Consider the following 13,741-nt stretch of genomic DNA (forward strand, 5'->3'; position numbering starts at 1 on the left):
GTGTCAGTGGCTCAGTATCTACTGGGGGGTGTTGTGCTGCTCACTGAATTCTGTCCATGATAATTGGTGGGAGGAAATATTGGCATCAGCTCCTTCTCTAGTCCCTGCAGTTGGAGTTTCCAGCCACCCCTGTTCAGGAAGCCCTCACATAGAGAGAACAATCTGTACTCATGGGTCCCAGGCTTCCTTCAGAACCCGGCCTTCACCCTGCCTTTGTCCAATCCATTGGCACACCTGGCAGCTCAGGGCTCTTCTGTTTTATCTCAGGAGCTCTAGCTGGGTGTGAGTACACCAAATTGTATGTACTCAATGCGACAGGGACCCCACTGATCCTCTGGGACAGTGTCTTGGTGTGATGTGGTTGGAGCTGGTTATCCCAGAAGGGCAGTTGCATGAACACTAGGAGCTTGGAGTTAATGGTGAGGAAGAACAAGAAGGCAGCATTCAGTTAGCTTCTCTCAGCAGAGGCTCCTATGCTAATGACCAGGGCAGTGCAATGGTGCCTGTCAGCTCTCCTGCCCCATGAGGGGCAATGCCCTGTCTCCCAAATGCACTCCAAGAAGGTAACTGTCTCACCCGATATGACCCAGGGGATCCTCAAACCGCAGCAGTCCCTATGGGCCTCGGGGCTCCTTCTCCACAGGAGCACTGCTATACCCACCAGGGTCCACCCCAGTGATGGCATGGAGTTCTAAATCTTCATTTAGAAAAATCTTCAGTTTTTGAACTGGACATTTACAGCAGGCTGACTTGTCATGATTATGTTTATGTGTCATCTTCACTGCGTCATGGGTGTCCAGATTCATGACTGTTTCTGTGTATGTCTGTGATGAGTTTCCAGAAGAGATTGGCATTTCCATCCATGGTTTCTTTCTGCCTGGGCATCACCCATTCCATCATAGTTCTGAGTAGAATCCGATGCAGAGGGAGGAAGATTTCCCTCATTTTTACTTCCCATGTGCTTGTTTGAACTGGAATAATTGGAATTGGTCTCCTCCTGCCCTTGTTCTTAGAGTTACATCATAGGCTCTGCAGGTTCTGAGACTACACACTAGTTCAGAATCAGGCGAGAATTATACCACTGGTATTCCTGGCTCCCCAACTTGTGACAGTAGATCATGGGACTTCTCCACATATTTTGTCATGGAAACCAATGTGCCTTGGGTTCTGTTGCTCGAGGGAATCCTGACTAATACATGCAGATGATTCATCTCTTGTTTAGAGGAATTGAATAAAGCTGTAGCTCATTTAAAGTCCTGAGTAGCAAAGTGTCATGAAGGAAGTGTCACGTTGTTTGATTGGGACAAGGGCTGGGTGAAGATAATGGGGAGCTGTGGGAGCTTGTGGTCCTGGCTGCACAGGGAGTGCATCTGGGACTCATGTAAAGGTGCAGCTGTTGTGCCTCAGGAAATCTGTAATTCACTCATGTTGAGGGACAGGAGTAAGGAATGCAAACAAATGTGTCTTTGTGCATGTTAGGGTAGTTTTCCTAGGAAAACAATGATCTAATTCACACAGGTAATAGGTAAACACAGAATCCTGTGTCCAGAGAGGCTCCCTGGAGAAACTGCTGTGTGGACAGGAAGCCCCAGACCCTGAGAGGAAACCTGCCTGTAACCTCCATCTTCACCTGCTCCTGGCAACACAAAGCAGAATTGTGCATAGTGTGCGCCCCCCGGTGGTGCTGATCGCCTCCTGCAGGGAGGTTTGTGTCTTGGCTCCCAGTGAGGTCCCCTCACCCTGTGTCTTGCACAGTAATATGTGACCTTGTCCTTGGCCTGCAGGTTGTTCATTTGCAGATAGAGCGTGTTCTTGGAGTTGTCTCTGGAGATGGGGAGTCGGCCCTTTACCGAGTCTGCGTAGTACGTGCTACTTCCATCATCATAAATACATGTGAGCCACTACACCCCTTTCCTGGAACCTGGCGAACCCAGCTCATTCCATAGCTCCTGAAGGTGAATCCAGAGGCTACACAGGAGAGTCTCAGGGACCCCCCAGCCTGCACCAGGTCTCCCCCAGACTCCACCAGCTGCACGTCACACTGGACACCTGCAGACACAAGACATCTTGGTCAGGAAACTGTCACACATCCACTGTTTCTCACTCATATCCACTCACAGACTCAGTGTCTCCCATTCACCATGAATTACCTTTTATTTATTTATTTATTTTTATTTTTTATTTTTTTTTAAACTCTCCTTGATCTTTTACCATTTCTTCAACGTTTTATTTTTTATTTTTGGGACAGAGAGAGACAGAGCATGAACGGGGGAGGGACAGAGAGAGAGGGAGACACAGAATCGGAAACAGGCTCCAGGCTCCGAGCCGTCAGCCCAGAGCCCGACGCGGGGCTCGAACTCACAGACCGTGAGATCGTGACCTGGCTGAAGTCGGACGCTTAACCGACTGCGCCACCCAGGCGCCCCAATGAATTACCTTTTAAAAGGGCAACCAGGAACACCCAGCCCAGCACAAACTCCATGGTGAGGTGTGTGTGTTCTGTGCTGATCACAGAATGGGAACACCTGGGACTCCCGGGGCTGGGGCTCCTCTCCCAGCTGCAGAGTCTGGGATGGGCTGGTTTTATCAGCACAGAGAGGACCCCATTTGCATGTGCTCTGACATATATATCAAGCTCCAGTCTTAGATTTGATTCTTTAAAAGTGAACAACAGTGTTAGGGACGCACTTGTAGTTTAGTTTGTGTAGATGGTGTTTGACAATATGAATAATTGTATTCAGTGAGTACAGGTGTATTTGCAGTCCTGTGTGCATTTTTACAGGTCTTTCATCAACATAGATCATTTTCACTCTACAAGTATTTTACATACTTTTTGAAGTTTAACCCAAAATACTTTATTCTGCCATTTTCACTTGTATAATTTTGTTATTTATTTTGTATGTATTTTCATGCTGGTGTGTAGAATCACAGGTGGTTTGTTTTTATTTATTTTCTTTGTTCATTTGGCATCCTGCTCTTTTCCTCATTTAAAAAAACTGGTTCTAATATTTTTTGTGGAATCTCTAGGGTTTTGTTATGTTTAAGATCAATGTCACCTGCAAACAAGTAGTTTTCCTTCCTCCTTACTGATTTAAATGTCTTTTATTTTTTTTATTCCATATTTTTTTCTGGTTACGTCTTCCAGTGGTAGGAGAAGAAATCTTTTCCCTCTTTTCTTCTGGGATTTAGCCAGTGTAAGGATTCAATTGACATAAGACCTATCTACAGGAGAGAATAAATTTCATTTTGTAAGTGCATGGCCTTCCTAATGACATGACACCCAGAGAAAGGACAAAGCAGGTGGCACTTGTGTCTTTCAGACAACAAAACATTGGATTTGGCAAGAGTTAAGTTTGGGGTATTATGTTAGTCACCAAGTAAGTAGGTTTGTTTGCATCGCCTTCTTGTCCCTGTGTTCCTTATTCTGGTGCTAACGATGGTTCTTCCCTCTTGGTACACGGGAGGGAGATTTATATCCTGCTGTGAAGGGACGATGGAGAGTCTGAGTGTACTTGGGCTCTGTCTCAAGTGACTTTCACCCAAATAAGCAGTGTGACAAGATGACATAGTTTGAGGTGGCATATGTATTCTTCACGTTACATGGGGAACACTTATGTTAGGGGTGACCATCATTGCCTGGCTCCTGATTTGACAGGAAAGCCTTCAGCATTTTACCGTTCAATATGCTGTCAGGTGTGGGCTTTTCATAGTGGCCATGATCATGTGGAGGTAATTTCCTTCAGTCCCTTTTTAATTGGGTTCTTTTTAAATGATGAACATGTGTTGAATTTTGTCTAATGTTTTTTTGAATCAATTAATGATGGTTTTGATTCACTCATTCCCTCTGTTAATGGAGGACATCACATTTATGCATCTGTGTATGTTGAAGGATCCTTGCATCCCTGGATGAATCCCACTGGATTATGTTGTATGATCCTCTCAATGTTCTGTTGAATTCAGTATGCTCACCTTTTGTGAAGGAATTTTGCATGTATGTTCATTTGAGATAGTGACCTGTAGTTTCCCTTCTTGTGGTGTCTTTCTTTGGTTTTGGTGTGAAAACAATGCTGTCCTCACAAATTTCATTTGGGAGTGCTGTGTTTTTATCAGTGGTTTGTAATAGTTTGAGAAATATTGGCATTAATTTCTCTTTAAATACTTAGTAGAAGTTTTAATAAAGGCATGGACTCCTATGCAGATTTCTTGGAGGGCGAGGCTTTAGATAGAGAAATCTTATTAATTTTTCTTTTGTTCATTTTGTATTTTTCCATGAAACAGTGTTGGTGGACTACATTATGGCATAAAATGTGTAATTTGTTCCTGGTGATCTAATTGTTGGCTTATAAATACCTAAGTTTTTCTTTAATGATACTTTCATGTCTTTATTTCAGTTTTGTCTCCTCTTTCAATTCTGATGGCATTTGTTTGAGTCTTCCCTATTTCCCCAGGCTACCTATTTGTTTCAAATTTTATATACTTTTCCAAATACAAATTTTTACGTAATTGATTTGTTTTCTGTATTTGTGATAGTCTCTATTTTCTGTCTGCTTTATATTTTTATGTTATTTTTATGTTTATCTTGTTATGTCAGTAAAAATGCCAATGACTTTTTTAAGGAACCTGAAAAATATACAATTCATATGAAAGCACACAACACATGGAAGCAACAAAACAATCATGACGTCGAGAGAACCTGGAGACATCACACTTCTCTCTTTCTAAAGATATTGCAGAGGTACATTAACCACAACAGTGTGCTGCTGGCATCAAATGAGACATTTAGGCCAGTGGAGCTCATTACGGAGCCCAGAAGTAGAAGTTTGCAGATGCAGTGAGCAAATCCTCCACGAGATTTCCAACAATGCACAGTGGGGGGAGGATAGTGTCTCCTAAACATGGAGTTGACTAGGGGCTCCTGTGTGGCTCCGTAAGTTAAGCATCCCACTTCCACTCAGGTCATGATCTCACGGTTTGTGGGTTCGAGCCTCACATCAGGCTCCTGCTGACAGCTCGGGGCCTGGATTCTGTTTCTGCCTCTATCTCTGTGCCTCCCTACTCATGATCTGTCTCTCTCCCTCAAAACCAAAGTAAGAATTAAAAAATAGTATTGATATATACATGCCAAATAATAACATTTGGCCATAATCTTGCTTCATACATATACGTCGACACAAAAAAATCTCAAAATGGATGAAGGATTAAGAAGAACACTTGAACCTAAATGCCTTCAAAGAAAACATGAAAGATAAACATGATGACATTCACTTGAGAATGATTGATTTGATATAAAAGCAAAGTCACAGAGAACAAAGCAGGCAAGGGGGACTACATCATACCAGAAAAGGGGCAAGCAAATATTTGCAGAGCTAGAAGGCAGTCTATGGGAGGGTAGACATTACAATAAAAAATATTGAAAAGGAGTTAATATCCAAAATGCAGGAGGGACAATAAGGTGTTCTCATTTCCCTGCCATCAGACCACACCTCAAGCTTCCCCCTTTCCCTATTGGAGACCCACCTCCATTCAAAGTGCTCCTCAGAGGATGAGTCTTAAAGATGTGCCCACTGGTGTCTGGGCCTCACATGCACAAGAGGATGGATTGCCCCCAGTGCAGAGCCTGTGCTCAGGGGGCCTGAGAAAGGAACTGCCCCCACCCATCAGTAGCCAGATGCCCTGTCTTGCAGCAGAGGGAGGACCTGACCCTGTGATAGACTCTGTTACCGCAGGATGTTCTTGCTTTACCTCCTCACCGTGTAACACCCCGATCTTGTGAGTAAAGAAAGAACAGAATTTGATTCAGATGGAAATCAAAGCTACTGATTTGTACAATGTAGGAACCATAAAGTCTTTTGTCATCTATTACCCCCCCCCCCATCTTTTGTCCCTAACCAGGCTGCCGCTCATGCCTCAATTCCTGGTGATGAAGATGCATTCCTGGGATGAACATCTGCTCAACTTTCTTGTCAATGCCATTGCACTCTGATTCACAAGTTCTCTTTTCATGTATGCTTGGGGAAGGCAACTAAGTTGGGCTCAATAGTACTCCAAGTTCTTGAAGCCAACTTACATTCTGTGCCTTCACCCAAGGCTGCACTCTTGTTTCGTATGTCTGTGACTTGTCACTCTATTACCAAAGGAGTCAGAGAGCCCTTGCAGACTCCCCCACCCTCCTAAAGCACCAGCCGGTCAGGGCCATACACCCTCCTGTCTTCTTAATGTCCATGGTTGCAAACAGCTACTGCCAACGAGGACTATGTCACAGTGCTTTGAAAATCACCACAAAGTGTCTTGTCAGTTTTTCACATCCCTCTCACCGGTACAAAAATGCAGTTGCATAAGCTTCTAAGGAAACCTGGCTACTGCTTCCAAAGGACCCCTAACTTCACTGTCTTTGTCTCTGTGAGCCCCTCACCCCTACCTGATGCGGCCACAGATTTCTTTTCGTGGCTTTCAGAGTCATTAACCTACTTTAAAGTGTTAATATTAGCTCTGTGCACACCCCAAACTCTCAACTGTATATCAACAACATGTTTCACCTTTCATTCCATGGAAATGGAGTGGCTGCAGGTATCCTGTGACAACCTGTGCCTCTCGGATATGTCCTATAACTTTCTTCCCATGAAAATTAGACCTTGGGCCATCAGGCCCCACTGCATGCTTGCACCCCCACAGCTGCTGTCTGGATACATTAGGATCCCCACTCACCTCTGTATTCCTCTCTGACATGTTTGTAATTTCCAGGCCCACCACCTACCTACCAGCAGGCCACTGACCAACCCCTCCATCATCTTGTGTCATGTTAACAGTTTAAGTTGGGCTATCCCACTCCCCTCCCTAAAAAGGGAGACCCAGGACACCTGGGTGGCTCAGTTGGTGGGAATCCTACATCAGCTCAGGTCATGATTTCGTGGTTTGTGAGTTTGAGCCCTGCATCGGACTCTGTGCTGTCAGCTGAGAGCCTGGAGCCTGCTTCAGATTCTGTGTCCCCCTCCCTCTCTGCTCCTCCCAACTCACACTCTTTCTCTCAAAAATAAGTAAACATTAAAAACATTTAAAAGGGGAGACCCTACTTCATTCCACACGATTGCCCTCAGCTACAGGAATGGTTTCCGGGACATCTGGTGGTCAACCCTGAGTTCTATTTTTTTAAAAAAAATTTTTTTCTTTAACATTTATTTCTTATTGAGAGACAGAGAGACACAGAGCGTGAGCAGGGGAGGGGTAGAGAGAGGGGGAGACATAGAATCTGAAGTAGGCTCCAGGCTCTGAGCTGTCAGTATAGAGCCCGATGTGGGGCTTGAGCTTACAAACTGCGAGATCATGACCTGAGCTGAGGTCCATAGCTTAACCAACTGAGCCACCCAGGTGCCCCACCCTGACTTCTGTTTTGTGACAGCTTCTGTATGTGGGGAAACATAGGAACCACTCAGGCCAGTGTCCCTATTAGAAGTACTCCAGGCGTCCTCTCTGCCTGCTGTAAAATCATTCTAAGCCACTGCACTCCCAGGTTTTCCCAAGCTTGCACATCTGCAAAGGGAAAGACCGCCACTATTCACAGGCATTTCAGACATACGCTGGAGTCTCAGGGCTGTTGGCACCCTCTGGAAATCCCACAGGTCCTAACGGCCATAAGTACCAGAGGACAGAGGACATTTTGCCAGCAGGCCTATAATTGCTGCCCTATTATACGCAACTGATCTTTCTGCTAAAATTGCTAACAGTCACTCTCCAGCCCAAACCGTGAGGAGACTGTCACTATCTCTCCAGCGACTGACAGAGCTCACAAGGCTGTCAAATACACAGCCAAGATCAGAGGCCCCTGTCCTTTCCTTCACTTTAGAAGCCTGCCTTTTTCCTTAACTTGGACTACTGTTTATCATGTAAGTTCCTCACAATGGGAAAAGACAGGTGGACAGATAATGATCAGATGGGGTGTACATCGGTGTTGAGTTAGCCTGCTGAGGCCCCTTTCTTCTCTCCTTTGGTCTTGCACCAACCCCATCAGATGGGATAATTAAGAAACAGAGAGACAGCGGGTTCTTCCCAGGCACCCACTAAACCTCTGACTAAATTATTTCCCAGGGCACTACTTGTAAATCTCTCCAAGTTTTGTATAATATCAGCAGGCCCCAGCGAGTCCCTCTAGCCCCTCCCTACCCACTGGGGCTCTCCAGATGGATTTGACAAATTAGCTTCCTGTTTGGTTAATGGCTGCATGTTTGGTGGATGGACTGATGCTGTCTGACTGGACATGCCAATGCCACGACTGTGGTAAAGAATGTAATGCCTGAAATGGTTCCTGGATTTGCCATTCCATTATGGATTTAGCCAGACCAAGGAACTCACTTCAGCACATAGACAAACTACATACTTGCAAAGACTTGGGGGTGATAATTAGAATTTCATACCTCACATCATCCTTCATCATCACAGAAGAGGACGATGAGGATATGTGGATTAGGGGAACAGATATGGAACATGAAAAACTAGACACAAAAGTCCTTCAGGAAAAATCCGCCTAGAAACTGGCCTGGAACATCCAGAATCATTGTCCTTGGCCCTTAATGAGATTTTGAATTCTCCAAACATCAGGCAGTGACTGACCCCCTTTGCAAAGTATTTTAGAAAGGAATCCTTAACCCCTTCTCTACTGATTGGGTGAACTTCATGATAACTTATATGACCAAGTTGATGCCATGCATAGCCATGTCCAAGAAGTAACAGGTGCACTTGGGTCATATCATCCACAGACAATAAGAACATGGCCTCTGCCACTGACTAGCCTTGCCACCCTTTCTACAGAATATGGGACACTCATCAGGTCTTCAGAGAGCACCCAGTGCCACCTCGCTGAGAAGGACCTTATGACGGACTGCTAACCGACTACACTGCCATCAGAATTAGGGAAAGATTCTTCTGGATTCACGCAAGCTGCACAAAATAGTTCCAGATCACTATTGTCAAGACCGTGTATGACCATCCCCATGATGACCATTGGTAAGGATTCCCAGAGCGAATTCCCAGGCTCCGGAAGCACATGGCATCACATAGTAGGTCATGGATCAAAAAACTGCATTTCCACCTAGTTTCATCTTCCGGCTCTTTCCTGTCAGGAAAAAAAAAAACCTTTTAAAACTGGAGCCTACCCTTTTCCCCACTATTAAAAGACTCACTACATTTCCTGCTCTCTCTCTTAACCTCTATGACTGTCTGTCTTCAGACTGCATCTGCCCCATTCACCTGTGTAGTTATCTCAGCAGGTCAGATACAGACCCTTACACCAGTTTTCCAAATCCCGTCTACAGTAAATAATCAGTCTGATTGTCAATCGTTTTGACATCAGGATAGCAAGTAAGCCCCCAAAGTCGTGTTATTTCCTGCCAAGCAAGCAGGTGAATGCACCATGTGGATGGACAAATGGAAGGGTGTGGTATCCACAACCAGAACGACAATGTCACTCTGCCTTTCCTTCCACTGCATTGATTGGGACCAAAACTTTGATGGAAGCTTCAGGATGGTCCTTTGCTCAGGTGAAGTATTGGGAGAGAATATTTCTCTTTGTATGAAGACAGTCATGGTGCTATGTTCTCTCTCTCGGTGACGTAGCAAGGCAATCTGGTGCCAGATGGTCACTAGGTGCTCCAGCATAACTCCCATGGCACAAACACTGTCCAGATCCCAAAATGTTTCAATGGCACTCAGACTACCTGTGCATCAAGTGGCATAGCTCAGCCACTTCCAGGTAAGGCTGCCTAACAGCACAAGTCATATGAGAGTAGACCGAAAATCTGGAGTAGCTCAGTCAGGTGACAAAACCCACCTTATAGCTGCTGAAGGACTGCAGGCCTCCCATATCTCACAAACTTTCAGGAATGTATGATAATTGACCAGTGACAGTGACCCTCAATTGCCCAGACCAGTGGGAACACATGACAGGCTCTACATGAGCTGGTCAGGCTAACATCTTGGCACTCTTTGGCCTGTTAGGAATTCCCAAGGCACCAGGGTAGAGATGTACAGGTTGAGAGCAGACTGTGGCTGGGACTCCTTGGTCATCGATGCTGAATGGGACATACTGGCTAGCTCAGTCATGACAGAGTCTCCCCTGTGGCCCTTTAGATACCCTCAACTGCCTAGACAGTCTTGGAAATGTGAGCCATCTTATGGACAGCTGGGAATTTACATTTCAGTAGTCAAGTGTAAAGCGCCACCTGTTAGGAGGGGGCTTTAATGCCCATCAAGTGGGCAGACTGAAAGGAGAAATGGTGTGTTTACTGTCCCCGCTCCTTCAGTAAATCTTGAATTATGGGGTGCAATTACTCAGTCCTCTATTGCACACAATATTGATGTGCATATACTGTCTTAATTGGATGTAGGGGGGTGCAATTTGCAGTCCTACAGACTCCTGATATGTAGTTCCCCCCAGGAAAGCCAGGCACTGGGTTTGTTCCCACTGGCCTTGATGGCATGTGAGGGCATCCACATCATTAACAAGGAATTCCAGGAAACCTTGCATTTTCATGATGGTGTAGTGCCTGTCACCATTTCTCTCTTTCACACTGTTCCTTGGATATGTTGGTGTAGTGGTCTTGACAGGGAGGACCTGGGATAGAAGTTAGGTCTTCCCAGACACGTGTGCTGAGGCCTCCCACACTGAGGTGTCCCTGACAACACCTGTTAAGTAGGGAGCCATTGTCAGCAGCAGTGAGGAATACAGCCAGTAGGGGGAGGTTGCGGTCGTGTCCTCCTCCCAGGGAGACATGATGCTCCTGGTAGAGTTGCCTCTGTCACTAGGTAGGCATGGCTAAGCAAACACAACACCAGGGTACTGGCTGCAACACAGTGGACCCAGCAGCTGGCGTCTTCTTCGACACCAATCTAGGGATATGGTCTTCGGTGTCCAGCAATATCTCACTTGGAGATCAGTAGGAAATACACACCTCTGGAACCCCAGGATGGTGCCTGATTGTTGGTCTCTGCAGGGAGTCTGACCTTTTATGGCACTGGTAACTTAGGGTGGGGGTTTCTGGCAACACCTGGCATCAGCCCAAAGCAAAGCTACAGACCACCGGCAAGCTCCAGCTCCTTCCCAGAGCAGCTGAGATGTGGGGGTGAGGAACGAGTGAGCCATTCTCAGTGCTAACACATTGTTGGAGGGCACCACCTAGGCCCCCAATCCCATCCCTGGGGACAAATGTGTTGGGGACCCCAGTTGTTGTACAAAATTAAGAACATGTAGACTGTATCCTGCTGAAGGAATAGGCAAGAGCCATTGCTCAGGGGGTGGACAGGTGGCTCCCTAGGCATCTGAGCTCTGGCTTTGGATACATGAGATGCATGGAGCCCTCCTGACTCAAGGTGGGGTTTCAGTGCACCCCCAACATAGGAAATGGAGGCACAGGATTTATGACTCACAGGGCTCAGAAGCAAGCGTACACAAGGACCTTGGGAAGGGCAGGCCTCCTTCCCACAGCCCCAGTGATCAGGACATAGAAAACAGGGTAGCAAGTACCTGATCACTTGAGAATGGATGGGGCTGAAGTCCCTAACTTTTCACAGGCTCACATCTGTGTGGTTATTCGAGAAGGCTCTCAGAAAACCAGTGGGAATCCTAGGCAGATCCTTATCTAAGGTTAAACTCACTGCAAAGTAGGCAAGAGAAAGAGAGCAGGGATTCACATTCATCGGGCTCCAACTGGATGCCAGAGTCATCCATAGGCACTTGTGCCTGCCTTTCTGATTCATTTCATTGGGTGCTCCATTCAGTCTCATGGTCTCAGTCTCCCACATTTGGAAATTTTGTCCTCAGGGAGGCACAGCTTGTGCTAGGTGGAACCTAATGCCAGTCCCCTTCCCTCACAGCCCACAGACACTCCAGTTGGAACGGGCAGTGTGGGTGGGTGGTAGCCCTCCATTATCCTGAACCCACATTGGGACTGGGGGAAGACAGATTACCTGGAGAATGAGAAAATGTTCAGTGTGCAACCGCACAGTTTTGGAGACAACTCATGAGTTTGTCCCTGAAAGAGCTTGTGTGAACGTCTCTTAATTCTGGAAGCATATACCTCAGTTCCAGACCGAGATGCAAACTCAGGTCCTCTGCACATAATCTCGGGCTCAGTTTGGGCTCTTGGAAGCTTAGATATATACGTAGAGGCCACAAGCATGCAGTGTTTAAGTTTTATTTCAGCGTTCTGGTCAGTGAGCCATGAGAGATGTGTGTCAGAGCCGTGATGTGCCTGTGGACCCCTGTGTCTCCTGCAGACCCCCGAAACGTGGATATCAGCTCTGAAGCCTCATTGCTGTATTTTCTCACATGTACCAGTTGGATTGTCTATAGTTGTTCAGCAGTGAGGAGGCTAATTATGGATTGTCGTCAGCAACAATCAGTCCCTTAACTTTCTCGGGGTTGATAATTTGACATTTGTGGCGACAACACAAGGAATGCAACTATTATGGCTTAAATGGGACCAAAAACCACTCTGAGATATAACAGGGATTCATGACTTTGCCTCACTGGCCGCATTCTTGTTGGAGGGGTCCACTGCCTGTGCTCCCACCAGTGCCTCGTCCAGTGCACCATGGAGGATCCCAGCTTATGTGGCAATGGCAGTTCCTGTTAGTGTCGCACGACCCTCTGTGACTGCATTTCTCTGGGATACAGTCATAATTCAGCTGAGCCACACGGCGACTGCAGTAGGTGTCCTGACAGATGTTTCCAGGAACACATGACATATCAGTTTTCACATGACCAATATCGGTTGTGCTATGACATGAACCCAGCCGCAAACACCAGAACCCTGAGATCTCAGATGGATGGAATCCAACATGCTTTTGCAGCTGAGGGAGATGTGTGATATTGCTACACTGCAGCCTTCCACAAGGCACGTCTGTGTGGGAACAGGGTTCAGTGTTGAATTCCCCGGGGTCTTCTGCAGTGTCCATGTCGGCTGCTTTTTTGATTTATGGTCTAGCAGACATCTTCACCTTTCCAGAATTTTTGCAAAGATTTCTTGACAGTGCATAATGCAGTGAGTGCAGTTCCCATGATAGCAGCAGCCCTCTTCAGTGCACGGGGTTCCATCTTGCATATGGAAGTCCTCAGGGCCTGACAAGGACACCCCACGGCAGGATTCTGGAAGATCACATATATTTTGGATTGGCCTGCCAAGTGTCCCAGCATCGAAATAGGTGCAGTTTGTATAGCATCTGCCTGTATTACATTTGTCCCCAGAGGTTAAAATACTATCACTCATACAGCATAGATTGCTATAGCACTGCTCTAAGGAGCTGCAGTCACAATGCTTGCCTGGGTCAACTAAGTAGTTTCCGAAATGATTGTGGGTCAGGCTTTTATTTCAATGCACCATTCAGTTGTTGAAGAGGCACTTGCCTAATCTGCCACTCATTTTGTGCTGTATATGAATGAAGGAACACTTCCTGAAAGCTTCAGGTATACAAGGGAATTGGGTCCGAATGCAGTTGGACCTTTTCTGGCAAGCATATTCATCAGTGTCAACCCACAAACCAATATTTTTTGCAATCTGATGTGTTGCTATGACAGACAAGAGTAAATAATATCTGCCTAAATAACCCATCACGATGGGGCTTTGTGGATGGCATATACTTCATACAACTGGACTGAAATTAACTTCATGGGATCCATTTCGAATCACAACTAAGGATGAGTGTGGTTTAAGAATTCAAAAACCCTTGGACTCATAGTATCGAAAAAAACGGA

General features: G+C 46.0%; 1 pseudogene; it reads right to left on the reverse strand.

The window, feature by feature from the left end:
• Positions 1-614: 614 nt before the first annotated feature.
• On the reverse strand, positions 615-2,617 carry LOC128772894 (immunoglobulin heavy variable 3-23-like; annotated as a pseudogene).
• Between the last annotated feature and the right edge of the window lie 11,124 nt (positions 2,618-13,741).

This window comes from Panthera pardus, unplaced genomic scaffold (assembly GCF_024362965.1).
Source record: "Panthera pardus isolate Hobbes unplaced genomic scaffold, ASM2436296v1 HiC_scaffold_24, whole genome shotgun sequence".
Taxonomy (NCBI): domain Eukaryota; kingdom Metazoa; phylum Chordata; class Mammalia; order Carnivora; family Felidae; genus Panthera; species Panthera pardus.